Genomic DNA, 19,274 nt, shown 5'->3' on the forward strand with positions numbered 1-19,274 from the left:
ATGCATCATGGTGAGTACTAACTTGCCTACACTAATTATTTTCAATAGGGCATGTCTAATTGCTGAGTAATACCTGTAAACCTCGTTATGAGGAGAGAAATAAATCGATGCACTCCAAATTCCATTTTACTGGCAAACTATGTCAAGCTTGCACGTTAGGACACGTGTCTGCAAAATCAGATGCCTGGTCATCTCGAATTTGATGTCACAATTACAAGCTCTCCAACATGGCATAGGACTCACCCTTCTTTAGGTAAACTGTGGAACAATACACTGGAATGAGAGCCCAGACAGAAAATAAATGCAATAGTTCACTGTCGTCACACCCCTGAAGAGGAAGACCTAAGGGCATATTTGTCAAAAATGTATGCAGTGCAGCTAGCCACCTTGCTGCTCTACGCTGCGTGACAGGTAAAAAGCAGAAATGCCCCGTATTTAACATAATAATGGCTCATTCCTGTCTTTTCCAGGCACTGGCATACAATGTACTGTCTGGCGCCAAAGCAGGCACCCTTGCACTATGGTGCTAGGGTGCCTGCATTGTGAGCAGGATTGTTTTGTGTTGGAAGGGGCACCCTCCTGCACAAAAACAATACCCTGAGACATTTTCCTCTTTCTATGTGTGTTACATTCTGCAGTACACATGGAAAGAGGACAAAACAAGGAGAAAAATCTTTAGTAAGTTAAGTCTCTCCTGGGAATGAATAGAACTTTGACCCATTCCGAGGTCGACCACTAATGGGAAATCCAGGAATGCACCACAATCCATGAGGTTTGAGGGGAAACTCCCACGCACCACCCATGGAATGCCTCATTGGGGCAGAGTAATGCAAGGCAGCAAATTGTGCTGCTGTACTCGTGATTTATAATGCCACTCAGGACCACACAAGAGGGCTTTGTGTGGCTTGATAAATCTAACTTATGAACTGGGTCAATCTTGCACCCTATTACGTGGTGCAAGGGCGACGCATCTCGTTTATAAACTTTGGCCTTAGATTGAATGTAATGGAGCAAGCCCACCAAGGAAAGTGAAAGGCTGCCATTAGATGCTCTACCGTAGAGGGAACAGGCCAGCCTGAGGTTTATGGCTGGGCCTGTACCCCAGCCTGTGCATTGATACATCCATCTGGCCTGAAAGTCATATAAGTGCCCAGGAGTGGTCATTGTGATGTGACCGAGGCTTAAATTTATAAGGGGAGCAGACCGCAAGATATCAACTTTGTTCCGAGGTTTTGCAACATGCCAGTTAGAAAGGAACACCCACCCTCCCACCCTTCCACCCCAGTGACAATAATTGCCTAAATATAGTTGTCCTAGTATTCCTACAAATGGAAATTAGATCCTGGACGGCATTAGGGTGCAGTGCTAAATTTGTAAACTGAGTGCTGCTCAGAAACCAGTGGCCAGCGCTATTAAATGTCAGTGTGCTGAATACCAATGCTTTGTATTCTTGAAGCCTGTTTAATGTCATGCCAGACACTCCTTCCCCCTTTAACCCACTCTTATGGGTTCCTGTTTTCTCCCTTGGTCACGGTTCCTCCATGTTTGCTTCCACCTTCTATTCCATTAGTGTTCTTACCTCTCTTGCTCTCAGGAAAGTGCTGATCCCCACAAATGAGTGCCAGTGGCCCCCACCAGCCGCCACTGGCTCCAATTCAGCACTACTATGGTACCTGATCACCACAGTGAGGCTGTTTAGAAGGGGTGGCAGACCTGCTGGTGGTCCCAGAATTCTAGTGTTACCATATATACCTCATATTTTATGTGGGACGTGTCAAAGATGTTACAAGGTGCCCCAGCATAGTGCACCCTGCCCTCCCAGCAAACTACTGACAGTTGCAAACTTTCTCCCTGATAATCACAGCATGGCATTGACCCATTAGCAGAGCTCTCTTACATCAGAAGATAAGAAGGTCACGTGACAGAGTAGCATCAGGACAGCTTGTGAAGACAGTGGTTGGGCATCAGAGGGGAGTAAGACAGACGGCCACAGAGTGCATGCTACTTTCTAGCTTGAACAGTGACATCTGTGTTACTGCAGGAAAGTGATTTCGGGTGCAGCAAGGATAACACCATATTGTGATTGACAAGATGTAAAACATGCCTATTGCCACACGCAGGTGCCGAGTTCCTCCCATTGCTCTCGTTTTATACCTGCAGCAGGTGTCCCTTCTTCCTCAGCCAAACAAGGGGCCAATAAAAGCATTATGGAGCACTGGCTCCTGCGCAGCTTCTGCGACGATAAAAGAAATGTTGACTGTTATCAAAATTAAAATGAATCATGGTGCAAATGATAAATAACATTCATTAAAAGACCTACTTATTGCTGAATTACCAGATTAGTCTAAAGCAGCAGAAGCAATGGTATAGCCCTCAAAATGCTGAGGTCTGATACTACAACCTCACATAGAACACAGGAAGCCAATGAGAAAAGAGGCGGGGGTACCAAACTACCAATGGCTGCATGATGCTGGCCCACACTCTTTTCCATATGTTACATGTTGTGTTGTGTGTCTTGTGAAGTTTGTTGTGCTGCTGACATGATGTTTGCAGATAGATACAGCTCCCTTTAGTCAAACCTACATAGGAGTGAATGGTCGAGCTGCACGTCTTCTTGCACTTGAGCCACCTGCGAGAAAAAAAACATGAAAAAGAGGAAAATAATAGTGGGCGGGGCGAAAAGTTACAATGTATTGAAAACACGTTCAGTGGTTTCCATGATTTCTGCATTTGACTCCACTGAAGGGAGCGAAGAGAGTAAATACTGTAATCCAAGCCACGCAGAATAATCTCAGCATAGCTAGTAGGTTCACTGCTACAGCGAAAATACAGCAATATAACCAGGGTTTCCTGGGCTCTCACGCCTCGGGTCCCGATGCCCTGCATCTGCATCACCAATGGAAGTTACACCCCTGAAAATACCCACAATCGTATCACACTGTTGTTTTATTGCAGAGCACATCTTCCCAAATATTTTAAGTTCCTTGGAAACCACCCTAAAGCATGCCATGTTCAGAATCTACTGTTATTAGCTATTATTATGCAACTAATAACCTCTTTCCGTTTTAGTGACGTTTCAAAGAACTTTGCGAACAAATTAATTTTGCCTCTCTTAAATCTTCACCACCTTCAGATTTCAGCTTTACTTTCGCGTCTTCCGAAATACCAGTCTTATCCAATGCAAGGTTTCTGTTATATGCCACTCGCTGTCTATTTTTTGCCAGATGTGCACCCTTCTGCTATTTACTGTTCAGACTTTTGTCAAAATCAGTATTTGAATAAATAAAATATTAATAATAACAGTAATCTGCAAGCTCTCACCCCTAATTTCAATCATTTGCTCTCAATGGCTTTGACAAATTACTGTGCGAAACCTTCATGCCTAACCTCGGAGTGACATTTTATTATGGGGGTTGAGGGGAAGGGTTTGACATTTGCCAATTGAATCCTTAAATGGCAGCTGTGCTCGGTAGACGTGTGCGGAGGGAAGAAAGACGCGCTCATTAGGGCACCGCTCTCTAGATTCCCTTTAACTACAGCTCTGCTCCCTTTTCACGGAAAATACTAAATGCCCTCGCTAACAGCCTTGCTTATCCTCCAGCCCCACTCTAATGCTTTTATTTCAGTGGTAATTTGAATCGTTTTTAGATGCTGCGCATTTTGGACAGTTTGCCAAATATGTTTAAAGTAAATTTAACTAAACAATGACTTGATATCACTCTACTCTAATCGAGGGGAGAGATTTTGTCAAGTGGCTTGTTATCCGCCCTGCGTTCTCGTCTGACTTCAGCACTGTTCTTCTTGGTAAGTCATGTATTCTACTGGGGACACACACTGTAAAATAAATTAAATGTAATGTGTTAATGCAACTGTAAAAGTGTGAAATGTAAATGTGTTCAGATATGTAAATCATGTGTTCAAATACTTTCAATCCTAACTTGAGTTACACAATCTTGCAGCTTATTGTGGAGTGGGGGTTTGCTTTCCCGCTATATGCGTGCAGCATACAAAGCCATAGAGCCCCAAATTTCTGCTATTGCTTGATTATATCATTCTTAAAATCAGGGTAAATGTTAGGCCCGCATTTATGGTGGGAAATAGCCCCAATTAACAGCCAGAACAAGCTTTTTTGTAATCCAATATTTTACTTTACAGATACTCAATAAGACGAATGTAATATATGATCTTTTGGCATATACCTTTTACAACAGATACTTATTTAAAAAAAAATCTTTAAAAAGTTACTTTCTTACATTTTTAACATGTGTGCTTTTTTAAAACGAGCCACCTGCTTTTTCCTAAAGTTCTAAATCTCGCAGATGTTACATCACATTCAGCATGTTGGAGAATTGCTAGTGTGTAAAAGCGAGTCTTGGGAAAAGTAGAGACATTAAAGAAAAAAAAATCATGGACTGTGTTCTCATTTGATGAGAGGTATGAATTCTCAAAAATAAAGGTAACAAAAATTGCATTGAAGAATTGCAGAAAAAGTATATGACTTGTGCTAACATACAGTTTTGTGCAATCCTTCACAGAGAAATAAAGAAACACAAGGGAAAATGTTAAAGTCCCCTGCTCCATCAGAGTGTCATCATATCCATGAGGTTCAAAACATAGGGTGCTACAAGGGTTGATTGGGTTTCCCCTGACAAAAATATCATATCCATGAGGCCACTCAAAGCCACTATGCATGGCTTTGGATGGCCTCATATTTGCGTTGCCTTGCTTAACTCTGCACTTGGGAGGCGTTCCATAGGTGTTGTGGTGGGTTTTCTCATGCAACATCCCTGGATTTTAAGACTGCCTCAGATAAACAAGATCATAAAAGCCTGGGGAAACACCAAATACTTATGCCTCCTGAGTTGAGGCATAACCAGGTCAAATTTCTTTATTTCTCCTCATTATTTCCTCTTTCTATGTATGCTGGAGTCTATAGAAAGAGTCAACACCTCTCAGGATTGTTTCTGTGAAGGAAGGTACCCTTTCCTGCACAAAAACAATCCGGATGACAACACAGGCACCCTTGCAGAATGGTACAGGGTACCTGCATTCACACTAGGCATTTTAAATGGTGTATTCCTGCCTTTACACTTAGGTGTAGGGCAGCACAGCAAGAGACAAGAAGAAGAGGACAGAGGTGAGGTGGCAGCCGGCCATTTTCAGGTAAGTATTTTCTTTCATACCCCTCCGACGCACCACCCGGATCCGATAGCAGCTGCTACTGGGTCTGACTAAATGTATGGTGTTGGACTTGGCCCTTTTGGCAGGTTCACCCCGAAACTTTTTGATTTTTCCTAGCCTGTTTCTGTAACCTGTTGTTGGTGATTTTAGGCCTCTGCGCACTTTTTCACTGTGGTCCAGTGTAAAGTGCGTGCACTCTCTGTGTATATGTGGTGAGACTGGCCTGCCCTCCTTTAGGATTGCATGGGGAAAAAGTCTGTCCATGGTAGTCCGTGATGTGTGGGGAGTGCGGGGTCGAATTTGGTATGTGGGAACTCGTGAGATTAAATGCTGCGCGATGATGTGCGCAGATTTAATGTGTCTAGTGTGGAAGTGCCACTTCTAGAAGTTGGCTTGTCTGTGCAGTGAATGTGAATTGGCTGTCTGGCTTGTGATTGGCTGGAGCTGGCTGGTATGCCTGGCTCCAGGAGTAAGGATGGGTCTGCCCCGGTGGTGAATAGAGAGATCTGCATGTTGATAGGAGGGAGGAGTGAACATGGGACCTGAATAGGGCTGGGCCTTCCCTCCATAATGCTGGCTCCACCCCCTGTGGTGCGTCTGATGTCCCTAGCCTGGCCAGTGAAAGGGAGAGAGGGACTGAGCAAAACAAAGTGCTCAGGAGTTCCCCTGAACCAGCTGTAGCTGGTTCTCCCATTGCCTGCACCCTGTTAGACAAAGGATTTTAGTGTATAAAAAGAGGCTGTGACCTCATGAAAAATGTTCTTGTTTCCTGCCTTGAATCTACCAGGGGCATGCTGCTGCTGGGGCCCAGGGAAGACTTGCCTCCCTGGGCCCTGCCCAGCCCCTGGTTGGCCTGGAAGACTTCTTGTGGACCACTCTACCTTATCTGGAATGCCTGTGGGATTTTTCCTTGCCCCAGGATCACTTCTTTATCTTTAGGGACCTTTTACTTGCCCTAGCGCCTGGGAAGCGCTTTATTTTAAAATGCACTGTTACTGAGGGAGCCTACCCCTCATTGCTGCAAATTATTATTGGCAGCGCTGTGCTGCCCTGTGGTCTGGGGAGAATCCCCAGTGTGGGGATCCCCCCGAAATAATCCCACTGTCGGTGCCCACCCCGCTTATTTAATATTTTTTCATTACGTATGCCCACCCCGTTTATAGGAGCCTTAGTAAGTGCCCACCCCGCTTCTATGTTTTGTTTGCCTACAGAGGATGCCCACCCCTCATTTTACAACAAGAGAATCACCGCCACGGCCCTCGCGCCAAAAACGGAAGTCAGGCAGCATTTCGCCTGGCGGAGGCGGGACTTCCGATTTGCCGGGGGAAGTCCTGCGCACGCCGCCGGCCTTTGCAGGGCTCCTGTGACTGAGGGAGAGCTCCGCAGGCACCAGCATATGGTGACAGAGGGCGGAGGGGGCTCGAGGCACATTGCCGGTGCCTGCTCCCACGTCATGTCCTGGAGATCCTGCAGCAGAGAGAAGTGCGGTCGAGAGCTGTGCTGCTTTGGGGGGAGGACGGGAGCCTACCTCGCCTCCCCCAAGGACTGGTGATGAGCCCCGGGTCCCAGGAGAGGGCCTGGGTGGGGAGCGGGCCGCCACAACCCAAGGCAGGACTCCCGTAGTGAAGAAGGAGTCCCGCGGACAGCCCCAGCGCAAATGAAGGAAGACGGCATCAGAAGGAGATCCCCCCCCCCCTGCAGACAGGGTGAGTGTTCTCTCTCCCGGGAGGGGGGAGCATGCTATGGGCATAGTGGCCAAGGAGGGCTATGTGCCCTTAGTGCCAAGGTCGGCACTAACAGAGGAGCCCATGTTTGTTTAAAGGGCCCGTGAGCATTTTGTTGGTGTCCCAAGGGGTGGCAACCTGTCTACCACTCTATTCCGTAAGACCACAGACCGCAATTCCATTTTTCATTACAATAGTTTCTACAGACTCTGCTTGAAAAACAACTTACCATTCTCACAACTCCTTAGAGTCAAACGCATTGTTTCATCCGCTCTGTAGAGTGAGCAACAGATCACTGCCATGCTCAACAGATTGCAGTAATTGTAACAACATAATTCCAGGAAATCAGACCAATCATCCCATGAAGGGAACCAACATTAAATTGAAAGTCAACGCTTCGTGTAACACAGCCAACGTCATCTATATGTTGAAAAGTCCCTGTGGGTTTTGCTACGTGGGACATAGAGAAAGGAAAATCCATACACGGATACTGGAACACAAAAGTAATATCCGCACTAAAAATGCCAAATCTACTGTTGCTTCGCACTTCATGGAGAACAATCATACAGTAGCACAGCTTAAGTTTTTAATTTTAGAAGTCATCAAACCCTCTAAGAACAAAAAAAAAAGACAGTTGAAGAGAGAAAATTACTGAATCCGTTTCATGTGCATGATGCAGCCTTACGGGCTCAATGACAGAATGGAATTCTCCTGTTAAATGTAAACAGAACTATGAAAGGATATGATTACTTTATTATTTACTCCATGTATTACGGTTATGAGCTGATTATTTGTGGGTTGTAGCATGTTTTATATATTCAGGTCATCATGTATTTACTTGTTGTTCATACATTCATTTCGGCAACAGGCTCATTGTGTATTATATTGCACCATTTGGGTCACTTTTTTCCTTTGTTTCACCGGTCCAAGATGGCGCCTGTTCTCGAGGCCATCAGAGTAGTCCGTTTTACATTCCCCACACGCTTTGTTTATACACCACGTCAGAAGCTGCCACTTACTTTCCTCCCATCACTGGTCAGAGGTCGTTTTACCGTCACCTAACGAGCATCGGAATTAACTCATTCATTGACCGTCACTACATCGTTGTAGGTACCTCATTCTGAGGACTCTGCAGAGTGCACGTACTATTTCGCATAACTTTTACTGAGATGGTATTCATGTGTTCACTTGCAGATCACATAGCGGCTGACTATTCACCACGTGAGTGTGTATACTTTTTCTACGCCCACGCTTCTAGATGCCATAGATTTACTGCACAATGCACTATGTTCTTTTATTAAGATCGATCGAGTGCACAGGTTTTTCATACTTTATTCACGTCACGAGACTAACAGCTCCCTTTCAGCAGAGGAGCTCGAAACAGGGATCTTGCCTGTTCCGTTCACTTTCACATTACACGTTGGAGCTTGCAATCGTGATCGTTCACTTTATTCACCTCGCTTGAGTCACGTTGTGTTTCACCATTGAGTTTATCATTTGATATACGCACATGGACACGTTCACCCTTTCATCAAACGCACATGTTTCGCATGGATTCCTTGTCATAGTCATCTAATCATACCTGAGATATAACAAAATGCTCTTTTGTTAAGTCCTTTTTCATTTCATCTTTGCTTGTAGAACTCTCCCCTGACGAAGGGCACTGTGAATGCCCAAAATGCATTGGGAAAATGAGTTTTGGTGAATTATGCATTTGAGTTAACACACTGGATTTTGACAGTGGAGAAACAATAATTAAATAATCGGAAAAAGATGGAATATGATGAGAATGATCATTAAAAACTCGAATTGAAGAACTTTGGTTGAACTTTTTTATTTAAAACTTTATTGGATTAGAAACATTTGTTTTTTTAAAGCGGTGCACAGAGGGACAACCTCTATATAGAGGCTGCTTTGCATCAGTTCATTGTTCTCAGTTGCCCAGCAAGTAGTGGGCAGCTGCAACGTTTAGGTTTGCACCGGTGGCGCACCCCTGACTGGCACTGCGTTGGCAGCGCGCTCTGACATTCTGGACACAAGGCATTTGAGCCCCTTTCTGATGGCCAGTTGGCCAGGGGGGCTGGTATGTGGATAGGGCTCAAGGTGATATGTGCTTTAAATGAGGTGCTTTACTGTGATTTACGCCCCTAAATGTGAGGTATGCTTAGGGGTTAGGGTCTAATGTGTTTAGACTAGTGAGGAGATTGCCTACTGTATTTATACTGGTTAGGCCTAATGTGATTTATGCGTAATGTGCAATGCTGTTATGCCTGGGATACCTCTAAATGTGTTTTCATGCTTAGGAGGTTGTTGTGCCTAGTATAGTTTATACTAGTGAGTTTATGTGCCTCTGCGTGATCTATGCCTATGGTGATTTGTATTGCGTAGTGTGTACCTACCTTTTACCAGAGGTTACTAGTTGAGTTCTACAATTGTTATTGTGTGCTACAGTTATTCTAAGTGCTAGTTCTACTAAGTGCTGATTATGACGGTGGCCCATGTGGCCCTGTCCTGGTGTAAATAATCCCCTGTAAATACTGCCCAGTGCCAGTTGGCACAGTGTAACTGTGTGTTTATGATCTAATGTGTTTATGGCAATACAAAGGCTATTTTGATATAAAACCTTGTGTGGAGTTCCTTTTTGTGGTGTGCCTAGTGTGTTGCTGCTGTGTGTGCATGCGCAAATGCTTTACACATTGTCTCAGGGATAAGCCTGTCTGCTCTTGCCAAGCTACCAAGAGGGTGAGCAGGAGTTATCTTTGGCATGTAACTCCCTTGCCCTGACTAGAGTGGTGGTTTCTGCCTGGTTTGGTGCAAGCCTTCTCCAACCAGAATTCCCAGTTCTAACTTATGGACTATCCTCAATTAGAAAATATTCCTCAATATTGAGTTGAGTTTCCAACTTACTTACATGAAGGATTTGCTGACCCTTCCAAACTTCCTTTTTTGCATACACAATTTATCAGAAAAAGAAGTGTGTGAAGTAATGTAAAGAGTTTACAATACATAAGACATGATATGTATCTTCAATGTTGTTCCAATAAATCAGCTTTCTTTAAGGAATATTTTTCAGTTTGGATATTTTTTGATGTTGTATGCACACAACAGCATAACCGAAATAGTCACATAATGTGCAAAGAACTCCAAAGCAGAACCAATTGCAAGGTCTACGACAAAGCAAACAGCCTTTTCAAGATAACTAATCCAAATTAAACATGTAACATAAACAAATACATAATTGATGACATGTAATATGGTCTGTAATTATTTTAGAGCTTTAAGTAACCTTTATAAATCAGTAAAAAATTACACAGGGAAACATGAATTTTGAGAAATAGTTACCATGGTTTTGCTGTAAAATATGGTTACAGTGTGATAATATTTATTTGATGTACAAAAGTATAACCATAAAAGACAACATTCTTATATATTAAAATTAAATAGAATTCATTAGGAATTAAGACAACAGAATATTAGAAATTTAGAAACCACGAGACATATGTACTCTGTTTCAAGAAAGTGTAGGTAACATTAAGTTGGTCTGCAGCTTCTACTGTTTAAGCGCTTCAGTAAAAGAATCCAAAACTGCTTCAGACGAGGAGTATATAACAGAAGAATAAAAAATGTAAAAGAGACTGGGTCATTGTTGAATCACATGGGCAGAGGTCCAAAAGCAATCATGATAAGCGGTACTAGGATATTAAACCAGGTAGTGGGCTACGCCAAATCTAAATCTAGTTAAATAAAAGCTTTGGGTCTGATTCACAAGGGTAAAATGAGACAAAAGCCTAAATTTATGACTTTTAGTATTCACAGAGGGCATTGACTACTAGTAAATGCCCTTTGTGAATATGGAGAGTCATAAAGATCCAGTTTTTGGTATTCACAAAGGACACTTACGAGTAGTGAATATGGGAAATCATAAAGTTAGACTTTCGTCTCAGTTTACTTTTGTGAATAGGGCCCTTTGTGTGTCAATCAATCAATCAATCAATCAAGGTTTTGTAGAACTCACTACTCGCCTGTGAGGGTTTCAAGGTGCTCAGAGGGAGGCTATTTGCTGTTCCATTAGGGTTATTCGAAGAGCCAGGTCCTTTCTGAATTGGTGCAATGTCGGGCTTCGTCAGTGGTGAAGGATAAGTTTGTTCCAAGTTTTTGCTGCGAGGTAGGAGAAGGATCTTCCACCTGCTCTGGCCCTGTAGAAAGGTGGGACGGCGGTTAGGGTGAGCAGAGGTTTCTCTTGCGGGCATGGAAGAAAATTCAGTTGTTGAGGTATTGGGGTCCAGTGTTGTGGAGGGCTTTGTAGGCATGTGTGAGCAGCTTGAAGATTATTGTTCTTTCAACAGGGAGCCAGTGGAGGTTGCGGATGTGTTGGGTGATATGGTCATCGCATGTCAAAGATAAATCTGGCCACAGCATTCTGAATGGTTTGGAGTTTACAGACAAGTTTTTTGTTGATTCCTCCTTATAGGGAATTGCTGTAGTCCAGCCGGCTGTTGATGAGTGTGTGGGTGACGGTTTTCCTAGAGTCGGGGGAATCCACTTGAACGTCTTAAACGTATGCGAAGGGTGTTAAATCATGCAGAGATTACAACGTTTATCTAGCGATTCATGGTGAGTGAAGAGTTGAGTATGATGCCAAGGTTGCCAGCATGGTTGGTTGGGGTGGGTGGGTTTCCAAGGGCGGGAGGTCACCAGGTTGTCATCCCATTTGGAGGGGGTAGAGCCAAGAATGAGGACTTATGTTGAGCTTTAAGCAGCTGTTGCTCATCCAGGTTGCGACGGCTGTCATCCCTTCTTGGAAGTTGCGCCTGGTGATGTTTGGTTCCTTGGCGAGGGAGAGGATGAGCTGGGAGTCATTGGTGTAGGATCCCATGGTTTCTGACAATAGTTGTGAGGGGGTCATGTAAATGTTGAAGAGTGTGGGGCTGAGGTAGGATCATTGAAGTACTCCACATCTGATCTCTGTCGGTTCTGATAGGAATGGCGGGAGTCTTATTTTCTGTGTTCTGTAAGAGGAAAGATTGCATTCAGTCCAGGGCTTTTTCCTGGATGCCAGCTTCACAGAGTCTGGTGGCTAGTGTGTGGTGGGAGACGGTGTCAAAGGCTGATTGAGGAGGGTGCAGATGTTGACAGAGGTGGCGAGGAGAGTGGTCTCAGTGCTGTGGTTGCTGCAGAATCTGGATTGAGAGATGTCTATGATGCTGTTGGTTTCTACGAAGCCAGCAAAAGAAAGCAGTCAGAGGGCTCTGAATTTCTTGAGGACTGTCAGGTCTGCGAAAGGCTTCATTAGGAGGGGGTTGTCTTTGGCTACTTCCAGTTGTTGGGGAATGTGGCAGTATCGAGAGAGCAGTTGATAGTTTGACGTAGCTGGGGTGCAATGGCAGTGGTCACCCTGTGGAAGATGTGCTGTGGGCAGGGGTCAGAAGGTGCTCCAGAGTGCATGCTTTTCATTGTCTTTAAGGTGTCTTCTGTGGTGAGAGTGTTCCAGGAGAGAAGGGTCTGTCGGGTGGCATTGTTGGGGGTGGGAGTTGAGGTGGTTCTGTGGTCTTGGTCGTCAAAGTTGTTGTAAAGCGTCTAGATCTTGAGGTGAAAGAAGGAGCTTAGTTTGTTGCAGAGTTCTTGGGAGGGAGGGACGTCAATTGTTTCATTGTTGGGTTTAGCAAATTCCTGTATGATGGCGAAGAGTTCCTTGGAGTTGTGGGCGCTGGAGAGGATTCTGTCTTGGAAGAAGTTTTTCTTTGTTGATTTGATGAGTTAGCGGCCTGCTGCATTGGCTACTTTGTAGGTGCAGTGTGCTTCTGGGGTTGTGCTGTTTCTCCACGTCTTTTCCAGTTGTGGGCAGGAGAGCTTGGAATCTTGAAGATCCATGGTGAAACAGTTGGCTTTCTTGTAGTGTTGTCTCGTGGTGTTCATGGCAGAGGCAAAGGTTTTGGCACAGTTGGTGATTCATTGGTAGTGGTTTCTTGCCACTGTGTTGCCATCTGTCGTAATTGGGGGAGGAGTGCAGGTGAGGGCAAAGGTGAGGCTTTGTTCCAGCTTCTGCGTGGAAGGTGGCACGTGTGCTTGTGTGCAGTGGGTTTTGCAACGAAGAAATGGATGCAGTGGTGGTATGTCCAGAGTTGTTCTGTGGTGTGGCTGAAGCGAAGGTTGTTTCCTCCGGCGAAGATGGGGTTGAGTTTGTGTCCTGCTGTCTGAGTAGGAGGGGGGATAAGTTGCTTCAGTCCTATGTTGGTGAGGTTCTCCAGAAAGGCGGTGGTTTTTGGATTGCTGTGGGTATCCAGGTGGAAGTTCAGGTCTCTGAGTAGTATGTAGTCTATTGAGGCGAGGGCTTGGGGTGTGATGTGGTCGGTGATGATCTTGGTGAAAGAGGTGCGGGGTCCAGGGAGTCTGTAGGCTAGTGTTCCGGAGAGCGTCGTTCTGGGGTTGGCTTGGTTCTGGAAGTGGATGTGTTTCATGGTGGGCGAGGCGTCGTCCGAGTTGGTGGTTGAAGTTGGAGGGAGCTTTTGTGGACAATGGCGAGGCCTCCTCCGAGGCGTTGTTGGGTGATCTTTTCTCATGGATCTTGCATCCATCAGGGATGGCGGTTACAATGTCTGTTGAAGAGCTGGCACTGGTCCAGGTCTCTGTGAAGTAAGGCGACATTGGGTATGTGTGTGTTGAAAATTTCTCCTGCGTTGAGGAGGATGCAGCTCAGTCGCTTGTTTGCGGTGGTGTCTGGCTGGTTGGGGGTAGCTGCCTTGGTCCGGAGTTGGATGTAGGTGCAGTAGCAGTGTCGGCAGGATATCGGGCCTTGGGTGTTGCTCAGCATTGAGATCTGGCAGTTGTTGTTGTGTCAGGGGTTGAGTGTGTGGAGAGTGCTAGGCTCGTAGCGGCAGGGCATCAGAGGGCCTGGGTCCCTAATGCTTGTCGTGTTTTGGTTGCAGAGGGGTGCAGATGGGCTTGCCATGGGTGCGCCTACAGCACTCCAGCGGCACATGACTGCATGCGGCCTCCTTTAAGAAGTGGCTGGGGGAGGGCTATCAGTTGAAGGGCGGGAGCTACACACTTGGTTGGAGGAGCCTCAGGGGCAGCAGAAGCAGAGAACATCGGAAAGGGAGCGGGAGAGGAAAGAGAAGCCAGGTGAAAGGCAAAGAGCGTAAAATGAAAAGGAAAAAAATTAGGCACAGAGAACACAATGAAAATAAAGGCTATAAATAAAATATTTAGCTATGCAGCACATTAGCGTGGGCGCTGAAACATCTACTGTTCTTTAACATAGAGGTAAAGTAAGCACCAAACTGCCTTTCAGCAGGAAATGGTATAGTCCAAAGCTCTGTTTAATATAAAATTCATGCCTTTCGTGATCTTATCACTGAAAATACAAGATTTGAAAACAATATTGTCCACGGGTGCTCATGGAAGACCATTTCTATGGACTGGATTCTAGAGAATGCTAAAGTGATTCTGATATTTTACTGACCTCTGCTGGTCGTTTTCTATCAAGAAAGTTAAATAGAGGCTGTTGCCAGAAAATGAAAAAAAAAGTCTATCAGCAGAAAGCAATTCTGGTATTTTACTGACCTCTGCTGGTCCTTTTTTATCAAGGAAGTTAAATAGAGGCAGTTGAACTGAAAATAAAGTCTGTAAGTGAAAGAAGACAAGTCCTTGGGCTGATCTCCAGAGCCCAAAAAAGTACATACACATATAAGTAGATAATAAGTATACACTAAAGTATAAACAAGAGGTCTTGAATGCTCAACCTAAAAAGGGCCGGGAGACAAAAGGCAAAGAGAACGCAAGGAAAAAGGGCAGAGAAAAAAAACTTTTAATAAAGGAAAGGAGAACAGAATGAAAAAAGGGTAGATAGACAAAATGCAAAGAGAATGCAATGAAAACAAAGGTATAGAGAGTGCATTAAAAAAATGGCAGAAAGATAAAAGACCAAGAAAACTCAATGAAAATAAAGATAGAGAGAACGCAATGATAAAAAGGCAAAGAGAGACAAAAGGCGAAGAGAATGAGATGAGAAAAAAAGGCAGAGAGAACAAAGGCACAGAACAGAGCAGATTAGCAGAAGAGCAGGATGCTCTTCCACTAGGCCACCATGGGTGAGGCGCAGACAGGAGCCTTCGGGTGGTTGAGGGCCTCAAAAACCTACCTGAGGGGCGCAAGCCGCTAAGTGCAAAGCCTTAACTGTGGAGCTGCAAGGGGGGACAGCAGTGACTCTGACCAGGAGTGGCTCCATGTTCTTGTTGGTAACGAGAGGGGGGGGAATTCATTTACTAACTGTTTTCTTGACTCCCTCCGTTGTTTGACGCATACAGCGAAAAAAATTATGTTTTATTTTTTTTGGAATGGGAGCCTTTGAGGGTGGGTTATGGTTAGAATCCTGTCTCCTCATCAAGGCAAGGTGCTTCTTTCATACAGAAACAATACATATATTTATATGTATGGGTTGCACACCTTTTTATGAACCTTCATTACTTTTGTTTTGTCCTTCAAATTTTGATGTCGCGTGCACACAGGAAACGTGCCCAGCCCATATAGCATTTGTTTGACGGAACAACATTATAATGGGACTACTTTTCGCCCCATAAATATGTAGTGTTATGGCATGTATACACATGACTGATACACATAGTAATTGAATTTTAATACATGTATATTTGTTACCCCTGACGAAGGGCCATCATGGGTCCGAAATGCATTGGGCATAAATAAACTGCTTAAATGAAATTGGCATTTGTCGTGTTCTTGCTAAGAGGTTCGGAGGGCCCAGCTTGAACATCAGAAACCCAGGAAATAGCTTTTCCTTGCTGGCGGAGTTGAATAACTTTAAGAGTTACAGTAGATGATTTACAGAGTAAAAAGGAGTTCAAACGGAAAGAAAAAGAAAGCAATTGGATAAACTAATGCTGTAAATACACTTTCAAAGAAGGCTGTGCCATCGGTTTGGGGTGAAAAGTAATCCCATTATAATGTCATTCTTACATACAGAAGCCATGTGAGGTTCTGTGCTTTATCTCAAGACTTACAATTGTTAATTAGAGACTGGTTTAGCAAGGTTTCCTGTTTGAACCATATTGCTCTCTAGGGGCCTGAAGTATCAACCTTTTTCCCGTTTGCGAACGGGAAAAAGCCTTTTGAGACGTATCATCCCAAAATGCATTCGCAAAATAGGTAATCACAATTTTTGCGATTACCTATTTTGCAAATGCATTTAGGGATTCACAGTTTGCGATCCCTTAAATACAATGCAGGAAGCAAGAAAGAATTGCGACCTGGCTTTAAGGAATCACAAATTACAACCAACTTCTAGGAGGTATTTTTGCAAATTCCTTTAAAAACGCACTTTTTAGCACTTTTCAAAGTGGCACGTGGTTCATATACATGCCCCTAGGGCATGTATGTGTGCCACATGTTCATACATGCATATTTCAGGGGTGCAACAGGGTGTTCTTTTGGCACCCTTGAAAAATTTGTGAGTACCTATTTGGTACTCGCAAATTGTGAATGCAATCTTTTCCATTCTTAACATGGTCCTCTAGTGGGACAAGTCCCAAATATGCATGACAAAGGTGTTTGGGGAGGCTATGTGGGACAGACAAAAGCCTTAAAAGAAGATTATTTTTGGCAACATGTAAAGGACCAACATCATAGTAGCCCCAAACACCTGTTCCATGTGTCACAATGGAGAGACATCATGTGGAGTAGATGTTAATCATAGCTTCAAGGGGTTTAGCATATCTTTTTTCCTCTGAGCAATGGCCTGTTTGTGACTTAGAACAATTTCTGTTAAACCGTCCATGCGGCCTAGTTTCTCCCTTCCTATTGTAAGTGGTGAGGAGATGGGTAGTTAACTGGCAGAATTCCTCAAATGATTTACCATGATTTTGGGATTACGCTTAGTTTAAACAAGGTAATACCTGACCCTCATTAATTTTCAACAACACCTCTAAAATATGACCGAATCTATTGTGACCTACCTACGTGAGATCCTCTTATTTCTATAATAATGTAGTGGAATATTAGGGGCAACCACATGTTGCTGATTGACCTTAATTTTGTAAAGGAACAAACATAGGGGATAGTGTCACTTAAGTAGTTTTGTAGAATTACAAAATCAATGATATTTTGCCTAAGAGACTAGGAGAGTGCAATAAAGTCAATAAGGCTGCCTTTGTCTCTTCCCGGGAAATGTATTCTATATTATGGTGACTGCTAAGTTCAAGCGTTAAATACAGTGACATCTTATTCAGTATTGAATTAAATATTTCCCCACAAAGGGTGTTCTCAAAATGAAATGGGTCCTCAATATCTGCCTGCAGACAACTGAATCTGATACGCGTCATAGTCTAGAATTTAAACCACCTCCCCACATTATAAAAATACTGACCTATGTTCACCAAAAAGGTGGCTAAGTGTTTGTTCTAGCGAGACTACAACATTCACTTGGTTCATAAGGAAATTGATGTGATAGAAATTTACAATAACAAAAACTAGATGAGTAAATATCATTTCAATGTGGGGAGAATCTAAATGCGTTTTAATAACCTTTTTATGAAAGGACATTGATATTAGGTATAAGAGGTGGTTACCTATATGATGGCCACCCTGCGAGCTTTCTGCCCAGGGTATGTATTGAAAGAAACCCATCAATGTAGACTTAGCAGCACATGCATCAAAGTTACAATTTGCGATTATCAAATAGCGATTATTAAGGAATCGTTATTTGGTAATCGCAAATGGCTATGCATGTACGAATCTCCCAAAATGTGTGATTCCTTAACATTAGCTAATAGTGATTCGGAAATTGTGTATCTCTAATAGCTAATGTGACTCAATTCATTGCTATGTGCCTACAGGCCCATAGCAATGAATGGCTTTGCATTCGCTAATTGCGATTACCAACTCGTAATCATGCCCATGTAAAGCACACACATGCCCTATGGGCATGTGTGTGCCACATGGCACTTTGAAGAATTCATTTTTGTGCATTATTAAAAGCATGCACATATTACCATCAACTTGAAGTTGATGGTAATTAGCATTTCCTAAATGCACAGTTTGCATTTAGGTACGGCTAAGTGCATCGGCATTAGTAAATCACAAATTGCGATTTCCTAAATGCATTCGCAATTTAGGTAATTGCTAAAAAATGCTATCATCAAAATTGCGAATGACAAAACCTACATGCATTGGAAAAGGCTCATTTCCATTCGCAAATGGGCCAATTCTGCGAATTGTCCCGTTTGCGAACGGAAAAAGGCTTGATGCATCTGCCCCTAGCTCCCTACTCCAAGTTTCATGCAAACACACAATATTAAAACAGTTGATTATGTTGTACCAATCAGAGTTATTGAAATTATTGAAAGGACCCCCATATCCCAACCAATACATTTGAAATCAAATTGTGTACCCAGATGGTCATGTCCAGCCAGTCAGTAACAATCATCCATGAAGGACAGGGGTGCATATCCATTAGAGAAACTCATCTCACACAGAACATGGTGACCTCTTCTAGAACGGACTGGCCATCTTGGTAACTGCCACTGGTTTAACTGCGGGGCAGAGATCCAGAAGTGTGGGTCTATAGAAAAAACACAAAGGGAAGGCCAAGACGGAGGTTGACGGACTTCTGCCGTGGGGGCACCTGACTGCAGCAAAGATTCTTCCTGCCGCAAATGGCCTGTTAAAATGTATAACTACACAGTCTCCTTCAAAGGGTTTTCATCTTTGCCTAACCAGTTAACCCATCGGACCATGTTGGTCCATCAGACAACACAAGGTCCCAGTTAAGAGGTCGAATCCTGCTAATCTATTACCTTGTTCTTTAGTTGGTTAAAACTTTCCAATGTACCCAGCCCAACAATATAGTGAGTAGCATCGGTTGGTAGATTGAGAATAGTAGTGTCAGTCCGGAGTATGCATTTACCCATAATACAAGCATCACGTAGAGGAGATCTCATACAAATTTGTGCCATTAACCGTGAGATCAAATGTAATTGCTCAATTATGAATCTCTCTTTAGTTCAGAGCAGAGCATTTACAGCTGATCAGACACGCCCTAATACTGCAACAATGTAATAGTGCAACAGCTCGGCAAGAATACGATATCCAAGAAAATTACTAGGGTCAAAAGGACAGACTCCAGTTTTTTAAGGCTCAACTCGCAGACGTCACATGTACAGCAGAGTCACCACCATAGAGGGTAGTGGGAACCTCCTACCAGCAGGATGATGCTGACTGGAATACTCCCAGAAAAGTTACCACACCGTTGAGGTCTGTGCACAAATCCAAGCAAGGGAACCCAGCCCAGCCCAGCTGAGCCACCTCTGGGCTCTGACGGGTGAGGCCAGGCCCGTCCTTGGCCCAGGCTTTGCCCGC

This window comes from Lissotriton vulgaris, chromosome 3_1 (genome assembly GCF_964263255.1).
Source record: "Lissotriton vulgaris chromosome 3_1, aLisVul1.2, whole genome shotgun sequence".
Classification (NCBI taxonomy): domain Eukaryota; kingdom Metazoa; phylum Chordata; class Amphibia; order Caudata; family Salamandridae; genus Lissotriton; species Lissotriton vulgaris.